Source organism: Jaculus jaculus, chromosome 18 (assembly GCF_020740685.1).
Source record: "Jaculus jaculus isolate mJacJac1 chromosome 18, mJacJac1.mat.Y.cur, whole genome shotgun sequence".
Lineage (NCBI taxonomy): Eukaryota > Metazoa > Chordata > Mammalia > Rodentia > Dipodidae > Jaculus > Jaculus jaculus.
Window position 1 is genome coordinate 1,005,397 of NC_059119.1, and position 23,366 is coordinate 1,028,762.

The 23,366-nt window shown below is 35.6% G+C and overlaps 1 protein-coding gene and 1 pseudogene across 5 annotated transcripts in view; one reads left to right on the plus strand and one right to left on the minus strand.

Annotated features, from left to right (window-relative positions):
* The window catches only part of Pcdh15 (protocadherin related 15), a 1,075,820-nt gene that overhangs the window by 965,688 nt on the left and 86,766 nt on the right, over positions 1-23,366 (minus strand). The gene's annotated exons all lie outside the window — the stretch shown is intronic.
* On the plus strand, positions 1,441-3,137 carry LOC101616413 (annotated as a pseudogene).

The following is a 23,366-nucleotide window of genomic DNA, read 5'->3' on the forward strand; positions in this document are numbered from 1 at the left end:
CTGTCTTTCTTTCCCATTCATTGCTTAACCTGTTTTAAACAGCAAGACATAATAATGCTAACAATTACATGGGTGAATGTAGTTTACAATCAAAGATACAAAAGCAGTCATGAATGGACACATTCCTTATTCTGGTGTTTCCTTAATGTGATTCACCCATCTGGTGTAGTGAACCTTTAATTCATATCACTATACATCATCTGAGGGATCACAGTAAATGTACAATGACCACAAAGTTTTCTGTAGGCCTCCCCAGGACTCTACCTCAAAGCCTCAGACAGAAGCAGAGGCAAAAAGAATGGATGACTGAATCCAATGAAAACCCTTACCTAATGGAAAAAAAAGGTAAGAGTACCCATTCTTACTCCAATAGTAGGAAAAATGTTTTGTAGAATAACAATTGTATCCCAATGTGTTTCTTGAACAAGTTATCCATACAGCATTATATGTGCAAAATTTTCATTTGCAGAATAAAATGATGTTCAGGGTCAATAGTACATAAACTCTTACTTGCTTTTTAGAAATACTTGTTTTGCTTATAAATACCATTTACCTATAAGAGAAAAATAATGTAAAATCAATACTGTGTAGAATTTATTAATATATATCCCTTACATCTAATAAAATACTTGTGATTTTTAACTGTGAGAAAATAGTCAGATTTTATATGATCTCATACAAAATTTACAATATTTGTTTTTATATCAGTATTAAAAGAATGGTCCTTTACTGAGGATATAACAATTTAAGCTTGGAGAAATAAATCCAGAGCACAAAATCTTGAAATCTTAAAGCAAAACTAACCATATTTTGCATAAGCGTTTTCAGCACAATGAATTGGAACACTTCATTTTATAAGTAATAGAAAAATACCATTTTTAAGACCATTAACATAAGGTATTAAGCTGCTTAGCACTAGACCCTCTCTACATGATGAATTTTATACCAAACTTTAGCATGCCTGAGAATTAAATGGACAGAAATTTCTGAACCCTGTAAGTGTAATCAATCTTAGATTGCACACTTCACAAGGCATGACTGACTTAGTGCAATAAAGAAGGACGGAGGCTGTCTGGGGAAGATCTAATATATGAATAAGGGCCTTGTGTACCTCAAGTACAAAAGCAAGACCATAAAATTGGTCCCCTTCCAATTCATATGAGCAAGGGACATCATGGAAAATCCTTTAGCTGAAATATATTTTTCTTTTCCCATCAGAGGAACCCATTCTTCAGTCCATATAATTATACAACATAGGTAAAAATAGTTTGCACACTTACATGTAAATCAGATTATTTAGTTTCTGACCCTTACTAAAGCATAAGATTAAGGGTTGGGGTGGGCTGGGGAAAGGTGCTTCCTGAAGCTGCTGGGTTCACAGTACAAAATGGATCTGTACATCAAAAGGATGAACTAAATGATGACAATTTTGAACCTCACTTGAGCCCCCAGGCAATGCCCAATAATGCACATATTTCCATGTCAGACTCCTACTTACCCAGTTACTACAATCCCTCTATTGGCTTTTCCTACTCTTTGGGCAAGGCTGCTTAGTCTACTGGAGGTGACACAGCCACACCCTGTCTAACTCCTTATGGACAGTTGAGTAAGGGAGAGCTCCACTTTTTTCCAGATGAAATGTTTGGGCAACCAGGTGCCCTAGGTAGCACTCTGTTTCTTGGTCATCTTGGTTTTAATTTCTTCCCCAGTGGGGTTGACTTCTCTGCATGGGAAGAAGCAGTTCTCAGGGACAGTCTACTCAGGGTTCTGGATATAGTAGCAATTATGCTTATGCACCAAGCTCCTTAGGTGGAGCCATGATTGAGGGACAGTCAGCTCTTGTTAGTGAGACCCTCATTAAGGCGCTTGGCGTGAACACTGTACCCCACGGGACTGCAGCACTGAAGCTGGGTAGCACAGAAGTCGCAAGCAGTGTTCCCAAGGGTTGTAGGTTCTGCTGTTGGTAGTGGGTCCATTACTAGTAACGCAGAGGCTTCTAGTAGTTTGCTCCAGCCACCATTGCTCCTCAAAAACCAGCATCTTGGGCAGATATTGCTAGCAAGCCTGCGAAACAGCAACCTAAACTGAAGACCAAGAATGGCATGCAGGGTCAAATCTTCCACCACCCTCAATAAAGCATAAAATGGATATTGGATCTTGGGATAATAAAGGTCCTGTGGTCAAAGCCCCCTCACAGGCTTTGGGTCAGAATTTAGGTCAGCCAGCCCAGGGGTCTCCTCACCCTGTAGGTCAGCAAGCCAACAATAGTCCACAAGTGGCTCAGACATCAGTAGGAAAACAGACACAACCATTACCTCCACCTCCACCACAGCCTGTTGAGCTCTCAGTCCAGCAACAGGCAGCCCAGCCAACTCACTGGGTAGCAACTCTGAACCATGGCAGTGGGTTCAGTCATAATGGGGTGGGTGGCAATGGAGTAGGACAGTCTCAGGCAGGTTCTGGATCTACTCCTTCAGAACCCCACTCAGTGTTGGAGAAGCTGTGATCCAGTAATAATTATAACCCTAAGAATTTTGACTGGAATCTGAAAAATGGCCGGGTGTTCATCATTAAGAGCTACTCTGAGGACGATATCCACTCTTCTATTAAGTACATCATCTGGTGCAGAACAGATCATGGTAACAAGAGACTGGATGTGGCATGTAGCTCCATGAATGGGAAAGGCCCGTTTATTTACTTGTCTGTGTCTCTGCAGTGGACACTTCTGTGGTGTTGCAAAATGAAATCTGCTGTGGGCTATAACACATGTATAGGTGTGTGGTCCCAGGACAAATGGAAGGCTCCTTTTGATGTCAGATGGATTTTTGTGAAGGGCATTCCCAATAGCCAACTGTGACATTTGTCTAGAGAACAACAAGAATAAACCAGTGACCAACTCTAGGGACCCTCAGGAAGTGCCTCTGGAAAAGGCTAAGCAGCTGTTAAGCATCATAGCCAGATTTATGCGCACCACTTCCATTTGTGGTGACTTGCACTATGAGAAATGCCAAAAAGAAGAAGAAAGTGGTGAAAAGGAAGGCCAAGGTCATGGGAAACTGAAAGTGGTTCTGTATAGATTACAGCAATGGATGCATCTGCATATCCCAAGAGGATCAGATGACCTTCAAGAAAATTAGGACTTTTTTATTAGTTTCATTGGCTTCAGACATGATTGTAGACTTGCAGTTTATGTACTGGAATTTCACAAAAGAAATAGGGTTTAACTGGAAAATGGGAAAATAAAGAGGAAAAAAGAAAGAGAAACAAAACAAAAAAAAAAATCTCTCTAGGTAGTTTAGGTGAAAATATGGCCTTTTTTTTTTTTTTTTGGTCTTTTTACTGTTTTTCAGACTTTTAAGTCCATAGGTACATACAGTTTTCTCTGATTTTTAAACCCTTTCCTCTTCCCAATTTGACATTGGCCTTTGGAAGAACACTTGAGTTGTGAAGGTTATGAGTGTCCACCCCTGAAAGTAGGAACTTGATTTTTCCCTTATGAACCAGATGAACATTATGAAGAATTTTTGTCAAGGAGAGTTTAACAGTGTTATAAAAGTTTGTGTCTATAAGGGTGGTTCATTTTCTCTGAACTTTCATTACTCAAAGTAAAGTACAGGAATGTTCTGTTCATGTACATTATACTGAATATGTCAGGATTAATTTTATTTCAAAGCTAAGAAGAGTTGTTAAAAATAACTCATTTTCAGAAAGGCATTTTGGAAGAGAGAAATACTGTAAAATATGTAATGAATGTTTTTTCAGTTTCTTGTTCAGCTGATAAAAACAGGGCATTGCCTTTCTTTTTAGCATTAATCACTTCTCAATAAATGTGAGAGCCCGTTGAGCAGTAACAACAACCACAAAAAAATCAAAGTTAATCCTATAAAATTAGCTATAAGGGATTATTAATACTCTACGGGTATGACTTCTGAATGCTGTACATGTGACAGCTTTAAGTAATTCAGGAAAAAAAAAAATATCTGGTTTGCTTTCTGCTTTCTGTGCATGCCTGTCTTTCTTCCAGGTCAGTAGTTATGCTAAACTCCTAGTTCTCCAGTCCTTGAGTTAGGCCAACTACTAAAGACATAGGCAATTACTGGAGTGGGAGTGGAATCCTTTGGGAGTTCCTTTCACTCTGGCATAATGAATGGAAGCTATTGTGATATTGGCTCAGTGAAAACAATAAATAGGAATGTTCTACTTATACATCTAGAACCAAAATATTAGTGAAAATAACACTTTCTCTTGTAAGCCACCAATGTTTGTGTAATTATTTGCTATATGATAAACCTAGCTTTCACACTAATAGTGTTTCATAACATGCACATTACATTTACAGTAAAACTAAAACACAGCTGAAACTTACTATTCATAGATTCTGTGCTTGTGAATTTTTATAATCACTACATTTATTTGAAACTCCAGATGTAGTATTCTCTTTGACTCTATGGCCATTCATGGAAATGTGTGGAGAAGCTGGTAATATGAGACTTCTGCCCGCTGAAGTTAATTTAGTCCTTTCCACTGTAAACATAAATCAATTCTTATGTTTTTAAAGTACCATCTTTTCCTTTTTCACTGTGTCTCATAGTTTGTATGTTGTGGTACATATGTGTTGTATGCATGTGTGTGCACAGATGTTCACATACCATGTACATATATTTAAAACACAGAAGAAAACATTGAATATCTTTCTCTATTGCTATGTGAGGTTTCCTTGAAAAAGAGTCTTACAATGAACCCAGAGCTACTATTTTCAATCAGAATGGCTACCAGAAACCCTGGGATTTCTCCAGCCTCTGACCCCCACAGAACCAGGATTATTGATGTGCATGGAAATGGATACTGGGGATAGAAAATATGTCGTCAGAACCTCTCTGGCTGGCCCTTGTGCAACAAGTCCTAATATTCGCTCAACCATCCTCATGTGCCCATGTTTTTACCTTTGTGACAACAGTGCACATGTCTCATTTAAACTTTTACACTTTGAGCTTCTTAGTTCTCCCTCAGGCTGTCTTTCCCTTCAGAGGTAAATTATGTGGGACTCTCCCTATAAGTCTTCTGCCTACAGATTACTACACTCCAAACTTCAAATACTGGGTTACTGTAAAATGTTCATACCTGTATGTGGTGAGGGACTGGATCCTCAATTTGGCACAAATATATTCATGTTAAAGGTCTAATAAATAAAACCAGCTTCTAGAATAAATGTTTATTACAGACTAAGTAGACATGTTCTGAGTTGTTGTGGGAACCCAACCATCATTTTTAATTTGTTTCTCTAGAAAAAATGCATTCCAAGTTCCAAAAAATTGATTCAAAAATAAGCTTCTGAAAAACTACCAACTTTTAAAATGTGGACTTCTATATGGAAAAAGAAAATGAGGAATGTACAGAAATAAAGAGATAATACTTAGGCTTGCTATCCTCTCTGTGCATGGGCAGCAACTTAATAATGATAAGAGTGTTTCACAAGTACATATTTACTCAGCACTTGCTTAACAGATTAAAACTTTTCATGTGAATTTCTGCTACATAATTAATACCTTCATGGGAGGAATTTTGTTCTAGAAGCCATGAAGAAAAAGTGACAGATTATAGGGTGTCATGACCCTGCTCAGAGGACATCTTTGCATTAATAATACCATGATCTGTACCTAGGCAAGTGTCTTCAGTAGACTTTTATCAGAGAATGGCCTACTTCAATCACTCATGGACATGTCTTGATCATTCCTTATTGGATTTTCTTACTGATTATATATGATAGTCTTATATTGAAATGAATAAATTTTAAATTGAAGAAAGGGGGACTGATCACTTTATGATTTTATGTTCATTTTATGATAATATTGTAAATTGAGAGTATAAAGAAAATATAAAATGAGAATGGAATGTATTAATGTATAAAATATACATTTAATATACATCATAAACATATCAAACTGTTTAATATTTGTCTATATCACTGGGAATTAAATGTATGTCACTAGGAAAGACATCTAGACATTCAAAGAGTGAGCAGTTACAGTTTTTATTAAACTGTGTCTACTATTCAATCAGGCTTTACTGACATATTTACAGAATGCATGCAATCTTGTGATGTAATTGAGTTTATCACAGGTTCTAAAGCAAAGCCAGGATTCCACTGTCTACTGAACATGCTAATTGAATCTGACCTTGAAAAAAGAAAAAGCAAAGAATGTTTTCTCTAATTGCAAAGGTCCTAGGCTGGGTGCAAATCCCTACTTATCACTTCATGCTTGGGTGACCTATGGTGTTCCAGGCAGATTCTCTTTCTCAGGAAAAGATTCTCAGTTTGCAAAATAAGTCCATTACTTCTTTAATGATAAATCATAGAGTACTTGGGAATGAAGCATGGAGAAAGAAAGTTCCAATTTATTTCAAAGGGATTTTTCAAACTTCCTACGCAGAGCAATGATTACTATCCAGCTCCTTACTAGTGTGAAACACCACACGGAGGAAGCATGTCACCCAGAAGTTAATCACACCAACCTTGTACAAATTGCCCCTGGAAAGTAAATTTTCAATGGCTAAAGTTTAATTTAAAGCCTTCAACATGTGTTTTTGTAACCCTGAAAGATATATTTGCTTACATATTTACTATAAAGTATAGGCAAATTAGTAAAAATATCAAAGTATGGGAATATAGGAGTTCTAAATTACTTGAATAGAAAATTCCTATGGAAATATGAGAATTCTGAGTTACAAGAAAAGGCAATGCCTAGGAGAAAATTATAAATAATTAAATAGCAGACTTTTTAGGAGCTGTAGCTGTTCCTTGACCTCTTTTTCTTGAGACTTTAGACACACAGGCATTATCGTATGGCCTTGGTGAAGTAGACTTTAGACACAGGCATTGTTGAGAAAGATTTTTTTTTTTTTTCTGTATATAAACTTGTGTTTGCCTGAATAAACTTGAGCCTTGATCAGAACTTGTCTTGGCTCCATTCCTTGTGTTCTTGTCTCAGATTCATTCCCACTCCCTCCTTCGGGGTGTGTTCAACTCTCATGCTGCAGGTCAGCACACAGAATAAAGCATTAGCAATCAGAAAGTTATAGCCCACACATATGTGAATGATGAATATAGTAATCTCTGACAGCTCCATGTGAGGAAGTGCCATCTTCCTAGGATAGCCAGTAATATTATACAGTGGTGCTCCATGAGACTAAGAGTCAGAACACTACTACTAGAGCTTTACTGAGCAGGGTAAGAATGTTAAAGGCCACATGACCTATGATCCAAGTAAATGTAAAGTTATAAGTAAAATGCAAGGACTTACATAATTTTTTTAAAAAAATAAGAAAATAGCATTCAGAGACTAGACCAGGAATGAGGAGTCATGGCTTGAGTGTTATCTGGATTGGGACTTAACACAAGAGAGTCCAGTACATATGACCAAGGAGTGACTTGGAGATCATACTACCTTCTGCTATGTGATCAATGTCTGGCAAATGTCACAATTAAGGGCTTAATGAGAATATGTAAAAAACTAACATTTAAAAACTGAATTGAAATGATTACTCATTTATGTATATTTTAGCTCTTGAGCATAATTTTATATATTATACCCATGACATAAAAAAATTGAGCATACCTATATTGACATAAAAATCTTCCTCTTTATGTATTTACCCAGATACTGTGCTAGCATATCATGTTGTTTTTAATTTTTTTTGGTCTATTTTTATTTACTTATTTGAAAGTGACAGACACAGAAAGAGGCAGAGAGAGAGAATGGGTGTGTCAGGGCTTCCAGCCACTGAAGATGAATTCCAGATGCATGTGCCCCCTTGTGCATCTGGCTAATGTGGGTCCTGGGGAATCAAGCCTTGAGCCAGGGTCCTTAGGCTTCACAGGCAAGTGCTTAACTGCTAAGCCAACTCTCCAGCCCATATGTTTTTTTAAATACAAATTACTTTATTATATGATTGAAATGGAATGTATGTCATAAGATAATACTATCAAATTTATTCAAAATCAAAAAAGGTCAATGATGAGATACCACTATTTCCAGCTATGTGATTTTAACATAGCACACAAGAAAAGAAAAGAATTGTTTATGATATGATGCTATTTTTGGAGCTAGAACATATGTTATGGAACATAAGGATAGGAAAATTATGTTTTGCAATCATTGAACAAATTATATAGATGAATTCTTATAGAATCATAGATATTTCCATTATGAATATATGTTCCTATATATAAAACACACTTATTGTTGCTTGCATGCATTAGTAAGTATTAATAGTAAAAGTCAGGTAGTAAATTACATCTATAGATATAATTACTTAGTTATATGTAGCTAAAGTGACTGCATGCATGACTAAATTATATACTATACATGAGAGAAAACAGGAATTAAAGAAAACACTAAGATAATGGGATAAAGGGCACAAGTGTGTAAAATTGGAGTGAAAAATTTGCAAATAGAGCTGATTTGGTAGGTTTCATTGAGTACACACTGATTAATGTAAACCTTGAGGTACTCACTAGGTATATACATGGTCAGATGTTAAAACCTAATAAAATGAGGGCTGCAATCCATGATGCATTAGAATATCCAAGAAGGGTTCATTTCAGGAACTGAAGGACCATATGTAACCAGTAGCAACTCCTATCATGAATGCACCATGATTCTTATACTGAGGAAAATCTATCCTGGTAAGGATTCTCTCTTCTTCCTTTATCTTATACCCTCAGCAGTTAAGTTGTCATTCTAATTATCCACTAAAGCCAAACTGGTCAAGTTTGCTACATTTGATGGTCAGTGTTTATATCTTAGCTGAGTTAAGCTGTAAAGAACATTTAGCATGGTTTATTACCACTAACTTTAAAAAAGAAATTTTTTTAAAGCCAGACAGATGGCTCCCTATCAGTTAAAGGGAGATGCTTGCAAAGACTGCCAGCCTGGGTTTGATTCCACAGTACCCATGTAAAGCCAGATGCACAAAGTGGTGCCTACATCTGGTGTTCATTTTCAGGATACATTAGCATCTCCACCTTTCCTTCTCCCAAATAATACATATTTTATAAAATAAAATAAAAACTTTTTTCTTTGGAGAAGGTTTATACTGTATTCCCTTTGTAACTTTGTTTTATTAGCCAAACTTTTCATTTTATGCCATGATTTTGTTGAAATAACTCATATCTCTTTTAGATATGCAACTTAACAAACCATATTCTTCTAATATTCTCATCTGCTTCATGTCTGAAATGCCATCCATTTGTCACTGAGTCCAAATCTCTATCCCCAGCTCAAATTTCATTGTCTCACACAATGAACCATATATCTCACACCAAAGATAAATTTTAATATGAAGTGTCCTATAAAGCTAAAGCAAAGAAAAACTGACAACACAGAAAGCAGAAAGAAAAAGTAAAAAATTTATTTATTTATCAAAGACCACAAATTCATGGTTATCAGTCACATATATCTCCTAATGTATTAAAGTGCTAATTTGCTGTGAGGCAAGAAGAAATTGGGAACTGGGATTTGGAATAGAGAAGTAAATTATTAAAAGTACATGCATAATATAAAACAGAAATTTGTGGGCATAGGGACAATCCAATATCATGCCAGAACTAAAGACTTAGATTAGCTCAAATCTTTGAAGCTGGGGTTTAAATAAAGTGCATAGAATTTTCTCTGTCTTTCAATTATTGTGAGAATTAAATTAGAAACTATGTTTAAGGGGCTTAACACAGCATGGCATATGGTAATAACTACATAACTGTTAGCGTTTGTAGTAACTATGTATTACAATGGATTAGTTTCACTGTAACAAATATTCTCAATAAGCATTTTCATGAGTGCAGTTTGTTTTCCAACACAAAATCCTCCAAATTTAAATATCACTTAAAGCCATGGATATTAAGTTGTGCGTTATATTTTGAAGCATAGTATAAGGTTTCTTGAATGTCATTGACTTTCCTAAGACTGAGTCATTCCCTGTATAAAACAGGTTCATTTTGAATGTCACAACATGATTATGAATATTATTATTATTATTCTCCAGATAGATTTAGAAGACAGAAGCTAGGTGACATGGGTTAAACAATATTTCACTGGATTTTATCCAGGAGTTCCTGAGGCCAGGGTGTGAGGAGGAGAATAGACAGGTTTCTAAGTTTAGTCTGTAATCAAAGATGAATGGCTGCAGTTGATTTTCAGAAAGGGAAAACCTGCAGTGTTACCCCAGTGAGTTAAACACAGTGTGATGAAGCAATCTCCTGTGATGGTCCATGCTGGATCAAGTCCCAGGTAATACAATGTAGCTTTTCTATCAGCAGAAAACTATGTTCCCTGGGCCAAACAGAGGCTGATTCACTGGTGCCTCTAGAAAGCAGCCCTGTTCTCTCTGTTTTCAGGAGACAGTTAATGAAGATTGAGAGATTATTGTGATAGCAATTAACTCCTCCTAATGACCCTGCAAGGAAGCTGACCTATTGTGTCATACCCAGTAGTGTCTCCCCAAGATGGAGCTCATGTTGGCCTTTCTAGGCAGTTATGGGGTATGCACTCAAATCACGCAGTAGTATCCCACTTCCCAACATGTATAATTTTTCTGAATGCACTTGGCTCCCTTACTAAAAGAAAACATTTAAAACCTGAACACAGTGAGTATTTATGGGGCAGAAGTTACTGTGTGCCAAGGCAGTCCAATAAAACTGAGAGTGAATAAGGTGGAACTCGGGAGGTGGCTCAGAGGGTAAGAGCGCTTGCTATGCAAACATAAAGATCTGAATTTAATTGTTAGCACCACAGAAACTAAGGTGACAGTACAGACATATATATGTATACCTCTAACCCCAGTGCTGAGGGTGGTGGATGGAGGTAGGAGGACCACTGTGATTTGTGGATTAGTCAGTAAAACCAGAAAAAAAGAAAAGAAAAGAAGTACTAGGTTCAGTGAGAAACTTCCCAAGGAAACAAGACATAAAAGTAATCGAGTACCTCATGTGATTATCTCCTTGGACATCTCCACACATCCACATTCATATTGGGCATAGGCATATGCACATACACTTTCATATTACACACACATGCAACACAAATACCATATACAATACAACGTTTATACACACACACACACACACACACACACACACACACGAGAGAGAGAGAGACAGAGAGGGAAAGACAGAGAAGGTGAAGGTATAGGAAAAAATAGATTAAATTTAAATTTATCAAGATGAAATGGAACTATAAAAAATATTTATATTCAATGCAGCAAGCCTAGAATTTTGGATGCACATTTGGACTTTATAGGCAATAGTTTGAACCTACCTTTCCTTCTTCATTTCTACTTTGCCCTAGATAATTACATCTCTACTTCTTAAGCTATAAACTGTGTTCACTGTTGCTAAGATAAATGCAAGTAAATGGTACCATCCATGTGTATGGCTATCATCAAATCCAGAAAATCACCAGGGTCTGATAAATATTATTATATTCATTACAGTATAAATTTAAGGAAATATTGGTTATATGCAGCATGTTATATAATTGACTGATAAATATAGCAACTATATAAGCCATTGCCAATGCTCAGTTACTACAATTAGGCTGTAGAGTTGACAATTCTGCTATCTTCTATTTACCTTACTAAGCAGTACCTTCAATAACAGTGAAAATGTCTTAGCAAGGATAGGAGAAAATAGAACTCATATTCTGAAGACAAGAATATAAGTTAATACAGCAATTATGGAGATCAATATGAAGTTTCTTTATAAAAATAGTGACTATCAAATGATCCAGCTGTCCCAATTCTGGGTATATAGCTAAAAGGAAGCAAATAATTAAACCAAAGAGTTACGTGTAAATATGCAATAGCTGATAGTTGAAATCCCCCTTCATGAAAATCAGGATGATTAATAAAGAAAAGTTACTACAATTACACAATGAACTATTATTCAAACACAAATAAGAATGAAGACAAGCATGGTGGCGCACGCCTTTAATACCAGCATTTGGAAGTCAGAGGTAGGAGGATCTCCACAAGTTTGAGGCCATTCTGAGACTACATAATGAATTTCAGGTCAGCCCAAGCTAGAGTGAAACCCTACCTCAAAAAAAAAAAAGAAAGAAAGAAAGAAAGAAAGAAAAGAAAGTCATAGTATTGCAGGAAATTACATAAAGAAAAAAATAAAACACTGAAAGTTGGGGAACACATGTCTTCACTCAAGAGTATGGGTGGGGTGAAAGTAGAGAGATTTGATTCATGAATATTAGACTTACTCCATTAATATGGTCAAGTGCTACACATTAATTACAATCATAATTCATGTGGAATTTTGCTTAAATTCTACAAACTGCTGGTTGGTTACTTTACCACAATACTTAATGCCATTAACTATGTTTTTTATAAATATTTTATTTTTATGTGTTTGACAAAGACAGAGGGAGGGAAGGAGAAAGAGAGAGGGAGAGAGAAAGAGAGAGACAGAGAGGATGGGCATGCCAGGGCCTCTAGCCACTGCAGATGAACTCCAGACGCATTTTCCCCTTTGTGCATTTGGCTAATGTGGGTCCTGGGGAATTGAACCTGGGTCCTTTGATTTTGCAGGCAAACACCTTAACCACTAAGCCATCCCTCCAGCCCTTACCAATATTTTATGTAGTAAACAGTCTATACAGGAACTCATCTTCTCTGATTCTTCATTGCACCCATATGACTATGAATGCTCAGCCAGAGAAAGGAAGGAAAACTTCCATAAATTCAATCATAACTAAAATGTGGCTGTACCAAAATTTAGCTCCACTTTCTAGGGCCTTCCTCAACTAACTCAAAGATAAGTGAAATAGAAAATCTGATCATTTTATTATAAGGATCAGGATAAGTAACATGCATGGATGGACAAATGAGTTGATACTGAATCTTTACCTGAATTTAGAAAAGGTAAAATCCCCTTTACAGCCCGTGGCATCTAAGAGTAGAGACAAATGAAATTTTTACAAAAAGGGAAAGGCTAAAGGAGTTATGATCAGAGGGAAATCACTGTAGTAGTGTGGGACAGTAGGTCAGACATGCTGTGTGGGAATTGTAGCATCTGTTTTGTGATTTGGCAAGACCCATGACAGGAAACATGAAATTGCTATCATATCTTTTATTAAGTTAACTTATATATTTCTATAAGAAGGATACATTTTATTGATTTTCTTGCATAAAATATTTTAGGTAATTATATAGATAAATGCTAATTTTTAATTTTCCTTTTTTAATTTCCTCTGAATTCCATCATTTTCGTACACATTTTTGTAGATCTGGACAAGTTAGTATTTCTGAGAGAGGGCCACTGGAAAGATCCGAGCACAATGTATATGTGAAATAGTATGTAGTCTTTTGGAACTATAGATCTAAATGACAAGGAATTGGGTTCAAAATCTGAATCTTACAAGTATAAAAAGTAGAAAAGAAACTGTCATTGAGAAGGATGAAATTACATATATACAAAGAATGGTATAAAGTAGTTGGATTGATAAAGAAAGCTAATTGTCCTAAATATGCAGAGAAAAATCTCATAAGTATTATAATTATCTGTGCAGGTTGGAATTGTCACATACTTTTATTGAGTTGAAGCTGAAGTTAACTCCACAAGGAGATGTGATGATATCATTCTGAGATACGCATGTGTTTTCAGTGCCACCTGTCATTTATGTGTCTGTGAGGTTTCAATAGATAAATGAATGTGTATGTTAAAACATACATATATATTCACTTATATGCACAAGTATACATGTATAAATGCCACTCATATGTAGTATAAGAAAATATGCACACACCTATACTGAAGCATTTTTTAAAAGAACAGACAATAAATGGAAACATTGAAATTATATTATAATAAAATTTGTGTAATTAAATAGATTTAAGTTCTGTCTCCAGACTCCATTTTCTATAGACTGTCAGTTTTTGTCCTTCTAGATCTGCCAAATTCCTAGAATAGATGCCAGCATAGTTTGGAAGTTGGAAAATGTTGCTATTGACATATAAAGTGTGGCCATGGAGGTCTGTCCATAGTAACTGGATAATTTTCAGAAGACTTTGCATGGAGGGGTGTTGTTGGTGAATCAGAGAAACCTGTCTCCAAGGTGAGCTCTTTGGAGGGGAAAAGTAAATGAAGGAGAACTAAAACATGTGACTTCTTCAACCAGAAAAATCATCACATCAAAGACTCCATTCAGCTTCAGTGGGAAGTGTACTATTAGTGTTCTCTAAACTACACCTGGTCGCATTTCTGGGCAAGGAAAAGTGCACGGAATGTGAAAAGATGATATTCAGCTATGTTTCATCACTATATGTAAGGCTTTTCAGGAGAGCAAAGAAAAAATAAAATCATTCTAAGAATATAATTTATAATGGATAATGCATACCCTAAAACTATAAAGGATGGGAATAGACTGTTCCACACACCCTACCGAACATCATAATATTCATACAGAAGAAAACTCTGTAGATATAAGTCAACAAAATACTTTAAACCTGTTTTCCACCCTTATTCACCATCAAAATTCTTGTGCTGCATGGAACCCCAAGAGGGGTAAGAGATGTTAACTGTTGTTCATACTACAATAAATCTCAGGAAGCTCACACTAAACAGAGCCTCTATGAAAGATCCAAATACCACAAAGTTACTAATAGAACATGAGAGGATTCACACTGGACAGAAAGCCTACAAACATAAATAATATGGCAAAGATTTTACAAGTTGTTAAACCTTTAATCAACAAAAAAATCATACTGGAAGAAACATGATAGATACACAGAATATGTTAGCCTCTACCCTTAACAATAACAAATAAAACATTATGAAAACACCATCTCCAATTCATGAGTGTGGAAAAATATTTAACAGGCGATTAACTATTAATATCTCAGAATCTACACAGGAGAGAAACAACTAATGCAAAGCATGAAGGGAAACCTTTAAATGTTCATTATATCAACATCAGAGAATTCATATGGAAGAAAGATCACAGATGCAAAGTGTGTGGAAATGGCTTTTAGTCTTAGTTCAGTTCTTATTCCACAGGTAGCAACCATACCAAATAAAAAGACTATAAAGACAATGAATTGGAAAAATTATTAAAAGTTGGACAAATCCTACTTGCTACCAATAGGTTCATGTACAGTACACAGAAAATTTAAAAAAACTTGTTTAGCTTTTTGAGTCGTTTGTAAATTCTAGAGATTAGGCTTCTGTCAGTTGGATATTCAACAAATATTTTTTCCCATTCTGTGGGTAATCAATTGGCTTTGCTTATTGTATGTTTGTCTGTGAAGAAACTCTTCAGCTTCATGTGATCCCATTGATTGAGTGATTGTTTAAGATCCTGTGCTACTGGGGTCTTGTTCAGGAAGTCTTTTCCCATTCCTATATCATGGAAAGTTCCTCCTACGTTTTCTTCAAGTAGTAGCCAAGTTTCTGGTCTTATATTGAGGTCTTTGATCTATTTGGATTGGAGTGTTGTGCATGGTGAGATGTGTGGATCAAGTTTCAATATCCTGCGTATGGTTATCCAGTTTACCCAGCACCATTTGTTGAAGATGCCGTCTTTTTTCCAGCCTATATTTTTAGGGCCTTTGTCAAATATCAAGTAGCTGTAGTTACTTGACTCAAAATCTGGATCCTCAAATCCATTCCATAGTTTATACACCTGTTTTTAATGCCAGCACCATGCTGTTTTTACTACTATGGCTTTGTAATATAGCTTTAGATCAGGTATGGTGATGCCTCCAGAGGTGTTTCTTTTGCTGAGGATATGCTTGGATATCTGAAGCCTTCTGCTTTTCCATATGAATTTTTAGATTTTTTTTTCTATCTCCGTGAAGAACAATGTTGGGATTTTAATTGGAATTGCATTAAATCTGTATATTGGCTTTGGTAGGATTGCCATTTTTACAATGCTAATTCTCCCTGTCCAGGAGCATGGGAGGTCTTTCCATTTTCTCAAGTCCTTCTCAGTTTTTCTTTTCTTTCTTTCTTTTTTTTTTTAAGTGCTTTTATGTTTATATTGTACCGATCTTTCACTTTCTTGATTAACATTATTCCAAGGTATTTTATTGTTTGTTGCTGTTGAAAATGGGACAGTGTCCCTTATTTCTTTCTCTATGTCTTTGTCATTTGCACATAGAAATGCTACTGATTTTGTGCATTGAGTTAGTATCCTGCTATATTCAGAACTTTACCAGTATATCAAAGAATTCTTTCTTTAGGTAAACTATGGGGGTGAAAGTAGTATATCCCCTTTGACAGTTCTTAACACCTTATAGAAAATCAGGTAATTCATAGTGGAAAAAAGCCAAAGGATGGAAAAATGGCCATGTCTATTAAAATCTTAGTCCATATTCAATGTAAGTGAATTTTTAGTTGGTAGAAGCAGTATATTTATGTACTTATTCTTGAAAGACATTTATGAAATTTGTATGCTGGAGAAGGGTGAGGTACTCATATTGGAAATACTTTACACATATAAGAAGTTTATAAACCCCTGGTTATCCTTCAATCTTAGTTAAGAGAATTATAACAGAGAAATCCTACAAGTATATAGAAAATGTGGGGAAAAGTCTTGAACAATAGCTTATAATTTAATGACGACCATTAATTGATGTGGTGCACAAATAACATTTTCATATATCAGAATGGTATAGATAATTCAACTGAGAGATGCCATATATTTGTTATAAATTCAGATTTCCTATATAGCCTCACTATTACAAATTGAAGCATGTCTCTCACAAAGGAAATAGTTTGGGAAACAATTTGCTGAACAAATGGTGGAATAATTTCTGTGTACACACTTTTGTACATTTACATTTTGAAGCATGTGATATCATTACTCATGGAGACATTTAATAAAATTATGATGAATGAGACAGAAAATAAGCAGAACATCTTTCTCTGTTCACAGCCTATAATCTACTTTTAGATCCACTTTCTTTGTGCATAACCTATAATCTACACTACTAGTATTCATTTTTATATGACTGTAAACATTGCAGAAGTTGGAGACCTGGTTCTGAGGTAACAATATATTTTATAGGAAATGTACAATTATTTCAATGAAGTCATAGGGATTCTTTAAATTTTTATTGTTTTATTATTTATTTTATTTATTTGACAGCAACAGAGAGAGAAAGAAGCAGATGTGTGTGTGTGTATATATATATGTATATATATATATACAAATATACATATACATATGCATATACAGAGAATGGGTGCACCAGGGTCTCCAGCCACTGCACATGAACTCCAGACGGGTGCGCCCCCTTATGCATCTGGCTAACGTGGGTCTTGGGGAATCGAACCTTGAACCGGGGTCCTTAGGCTTCACAGGCAAGCACTTACCCACTAAGCCATCTCTCCAGCCCTAAATTTAAATTTTTCTAAACTACATACTTGCAATGTGGCAAAAATTCAGATTAGAATGCTGACATAACAGGTTCATACATTACTTACCTATCATAGTCTTTACTAGCAGAACAGAGATCAAATAAAGATCTCCTTTTCTCTTGAAGTATCAATAAAAGGAAATATTTTAAAGAATGCCTAGTGAAGAAGAGAGTCATTTTTTTATCAAGCCAGATAAATTATTATCTTAATTAGTAGTATATGTGATAAATAGCCTGAAGCTTAATAATGTTTTCATTGTAAACTATAAACAGAAGGACTATTCTTCTATGAAACTGGCTCTCACTCATTTCAGTGTGACTTGAAGCCACAAAAAGGCAAATGGGGAGTTCTCTAGTTCATTCATGCATCCATGTTTAGAGACAGAACTGAACCTCTTCCTTGAAATCCAGTAACCATCTGTGGCTGGAGCTTTGATTAGTAGTGGGAGGACATTATTACCACAGGAAAGATGCCACTGAGAGTACTACCAATCCAAATAAAGGGAGTGAATCCTAGTCAGCTCAGCTACATTTCTCCTACTGAATCTTAGATGTATCATTTTGCCCTTCTTTTTTATGTTAATTTATTTTTTTGTTTTTGTTTTTCAAGGTAGGGTCTCACTGTAGCCCAGCCTGACCTGGAATTCACCATGGAGTCTCATGGTGGCCTCAAACTCATGGCGATCCTCCGACCTCTGCCTCCCGAGTGCTGGGATTAAAGGCGTGAGCCACCACACCCAGCTCATTTTACCCTTCTTATCTGAGATTCATGTTGGGTTGTTTTATTTTACTGCCAAATTAAACAGGCCTGATCAATATGCATTATTTTTACTGGTGGTTGGCATGCCCTTACAGTAGTGATACATTAATTTTACACATGAACTCCGAACCTAATAATAATTTATCCTAAGGATACATTGGTAAAGGGATGTGGCACCAAGATCTGCTCCTGTAGAAGAGATACTCCACACTTCATCATCAAGAGCAGAATCATTAAATTGAAGCTTATCTTTTACATAAACTTGTACATTATTGTCTTAGACATTATCCTTTTTTATTTTAATATAAAAATCTCAATAAATTGGTTGCAGATCACAGTAATGATTTAGCATGTTTAACTCAATAAAATCATCATCATTTGCTCATAGTGGTTAGTTTTCAGAATAGTTATGCAGCCTCCATATATACCATTGTAAGTTGCTTATTCAAAATACTTTATTATTTTCCATTTGTTGGGAAATTGTTTAATTATGTACAAATTGACTCAGATAAAACTTCAAAAGGAAAGCTATAATTTCACAAAAAAATAGTGCAATTTTTATAATAAGCTTTTACAAAGATTGTAGGTGAAAGACGTAAGCCTACCTCTAGTGATTCATTAAACATCTTTTTATTTTCAGTTTGAGAAATTTGTAATATTTTTAAAAATATTTGCTATGGTTTTATCTCAGCATAAAATAAATGGGATTGTCTCTGGTGCATAAAAGGATCATTCTATAAAACAGTAAATTTAGAAGCACATTGAATATATGATAAATAGTTATGAAAATAGAAGATACTTCAGATTTTCCCAAAAACAAAGAATCAAGCCAACTAACAATGAAGCCTAAGTTTATTTGACATTTCATATTATAAATGAAAAGAGAGGGAAAGAGTGAACAGCTGTTGGATTTAAAGTAGACAGAATCTAGTCGAGTTGTAGCAGGTCAATCAGAAGCTGCAGAACTTCACCACTGCCCACGTTAATTCGTGGATGCTCCAGGGCCTCCAGCTATTGCAAATGAACTCTAGATACATGTGCCACTTTGTGTATCTGGCTTATGTGGATACGGGTGAACCAAATCTGGGTCCTTTGGCTTTGTCATCAAGTGCCTTAACCACTAAGCCATATCTACAGGCTGAAAAAGTTTCTTTTTTAATACCATTCTGTGACCAAATTCAAAATTGTACAAATATATAATGCAATAGGGAAAAGAAATAAGACATTAGAAATCATATCACAAACTTCTATTCCAAGAAGAAAATAGAAGGCAGAAGACACACTTGAATATCCTAAGAAAGGTAACAATATCTAATTAATGGAGAAAAAAACTGAGGCCATTAATTTTGGACATCTAGTATTTTATTTTTTATTTTATTAATACTTTTCTTTTTATTTATTTATTTGACAGAGGAAGAGAGAGAGAGAAAATGAATGGGCACGCCAGGGCCTCCAGCCACTGCAAACTCCAGACCCATGTGTCCTTTGTGCATCTGGCTAACATGGGTCCTAGGGAATTGAACTTGGGTCCTTTGGCTTTTTAGGCAAATGCCGTATCCACTAAGCCATCCCTCCAGTGCAATATCTAGTATTTTAACATAAACTAGGCACTCATAATTAACTCATTGTGTTGCAGGTCTAAAATGTCTTTAAAATTCAACAATGGTTAAAAGTAATTTGTACTTATCTACATTAATATTGAATGAAATATGAACACCAATAATGCATCTTATTATATGTGTATACAAACACAAACACTTTGTGAATGAATATGTCTGTAAGCAATACTGATATAATAGTGTATATAAAAGAGTAAAAACAATGTATTTTTCCAGGAGCCAGTGTTCAGAGACTAATCGTAGATTCTGAAGGAAAAGTTTTCACTCACTACCTTTTTGCATGAGCTCAAAGCAGCCAGGGTAGCTAAGCCTTTTTTATAATGTCAATGTAGAAATTGAATTATTTAGTAAGTTTTAATGTGTATCAGAAAAATCAGGAGAGGGTAGAAGATCGTGGTAGCTAGGATGCACTCAATTTCAGATGGTTCCTTTGATAGCCGTTGTGGGTTTACTTATGATTCTTACAGAAAGAAGAAAGATAACTATAATAGATAGCACATGCAATGCTAATGAAACTCAAGTCACCAAATATGTGTGTGTGTGTGTGTGTGTGTGTGTGTGTGTACACAAAGAAGAAGAGGACCAGTTGGGGAAAAAAAAGAGGATTAGCAGGAGTGGGATGCGACAAAAGAAGGTTATCCCATTTATCCAGTACTGACTTCACTCTCCATTGGAGAATCTGTTTCTCTTTTTTCAGATGGACACAAAACCTGAGAGATTCAGTCCATCACACATCACCAGGGCCCAAATGAAACGAAAAGTAATTGGAAAAATGAGCAAGAGTGCTGCTTTCTTGGTAAACCTGGTACCAGCACAAGGGTGAAGGTTGACAGAGTGAACACTCAACTATTACCAAACAAGATATCCAGAGACTCAGAGGTTCTCAAGACCTCATCATTAAAGTAGACCTAAAACAAACCCAATATGGCTCAGTGAAATTTGTGGAAGTGGTGGTAGAAAGATTGTGAGAGCCACAAGTAGGAACATTATGCACAGAGACATTGCCTCTTCCCCATAACTGCTGGCTACCCCCAAAATGCATTATCAACAATTTCCCAATAAAGAAGGTCCCTGCAGAGGAGGGAGAACATGCAGGAGACTAACAAAGGTACCAAAATGGCTGCATACACAAGGAGTATGTACATAATTAATAAAGAAAAAAAAAGCAAGTACCTTAATAACATCACATCCATATCTTTTTTTGGAACACAAAGTTCTATAAGTAGCCTCAAGGTGGAAAAAAACAACACTATAGTTGTAGCAATTTCCTGAAGTACATACATTTGGCAGGAAGGCAGCATTTAAAAATTTTAGATGAAATTATCAAATGAGCCAACACTGAAATTCAGATACAAAAAACTATCCCTTTTCCTGAGTTTATACACCAAAACCTGACTGTGAATACAATTATCATTAAGTAAGATAATATAATACATGCATTAAATAAAATATATTTATATAATTTAAATAATTTTTAATCTTATCCAAATTTTAACTAATTTCCACATTTCATAATAAACCTCAAATTCATCAGCAAACCCTGTCAGTTCTGCCATCAAAATACTCTTTCTGGGTTCCACAGGTTGGGGAGAATTGGAAAAGTTTGATCAATGACTATTAAGTACAATTATGCAAGAATAAGTTGTTATGACATGAAACTACTCAGTAGTGTGCCAGTAGATGAGACTAGTTTGCACATCAAAAGACTACAATTTATTTTAACATAAGTGGGAGTTATTTGAGAAGGTAGATGTCTAAAGTGATTACCTTGCACAAAAGATGGATCAGAACTTGACAGTGTGTTCATGGACATGTATATTTCTTATACTTTTATCTACCAGATAATACAAAATCTAAAAACACTCTCACTATATCCATATAACTGTGTTCCTATGGTATTTTTTTCTTTATTTGTGTATCTTCTCACATTTCATATTTCATTTACCACGCCTTTAATCCCAGCACTTGGGAGGCAGAGGTAGGAGGATCACCGTGAGTTCGAGGCCACCCTGAGACTACATAGTGAATTCCAGGTCAGCCTGGGCTAGAGTGAGACCCTACCTTGAAAAACAAAAAAACAAACAAACAAACAAAAAATTACTCTCCCATACACTACTTCCTAATTTCACACCTACTTCTTTATCTCCAAATGGTACTATTTAATAACATTTGTAACAATGATAGCTGATGATGAGTGTTATTAAAGTATAACATTATTGTGAAGATACTGAAAAAATTGGCTATATACTGCACTGTTAAAACTGTATACTAAAAATAATGTTCACAAATAATAATCACAAGGGAATAATTCATAACTCCCAACCTCATAATCATATATCACATATCATATATATCATATATCACAGATCACAGAACAGTTTTAGCCAACCACTTTGGATGGTAGGCCACAACAGAATGGCAATCCACTATTAGGTTATATTGCATAGCAACAATCCCAGGTATAGTATTTCAGGTTTTCCATTGTTGTGCACTCCAATTAATTGTTGGCATTAAGTTTCCACTACTAAGTGGATCCATTAAGAATAAGAATTATGCTTTTATATTTCCTAGAGTCTGAAGTATCAATAGAAGTTCAGTAAACATGTGCTAAAACCATTCTTGATTTAACTTGATTGCTCTAGAATATGTTGGAGTATGACATTTCTAAGAATTTATAGAGATCTATTTCCCAGAGTTTTAAATCTCCCTTCACAAACAATACACATTTTGTTATATTTATTTGAGCACAGAAAAATGACTTCTCAGTTGTGGTCAGTTTGAAAGAGCAGCATCAGAAGCAGGGGCCCATGTAGCAGAAAGTGAGTCACTTCTAGTGCTCAGTAACTCAGGTCATTTCTATATAGACCTTTTCTTTTTTTTAGGACTTTCTGAAAATATCATTTTTCCACAATTGACAATAATAGAAAAATATCCCAAGACCATACTTTTTCACATTGGAACTACAACAAAATGGCACGGTATTCATTACTTTTACTCATTGTTGTGACCATATACCTTAAAGTCATAATGTTTTATGGGGTATAATTCATGGTGGGGCAGGCCCAGTGGTAGGGCTGAGACTTGGTGGTCACACTGTGTTCACTCAGGCAACAGAAGTAAACAGGAAGTGGGAACAGGCAGTAAAACCTTAAGACCCACGTCTAGGTACATACTTCCTCAACCAAGGTTCCTCTTCTTAAAAGTTGTACTAGTTTTGTGAACAGCGCCACTGGCTGAAGGCCAAGTGTTCTAACACAAATCTGAACTGGACATTTTACTCAAACCACAGCATGGAGAATGCACCAAAGTTTGCCCTGAAGTACATAGAGTTCAGCCACTGAGAGGCCTGATTTCCCTCTATTGAGTACTTGCAAAATTGAGTTCCAAAGGAGGAATGAAGAGACTCTCAGCAAACATATTTCAGGGTTTATGATTGGTCTCTCATGAATATTTGAAGTATCACCCACTTTATGTGATATGCTCAAGGTCATAGAGCTATCAACTCTGCATGACTCTCCTTCTGAGTTCTCTTGGATATGAGAGTAATTGAAAAGCATTGTAATGGC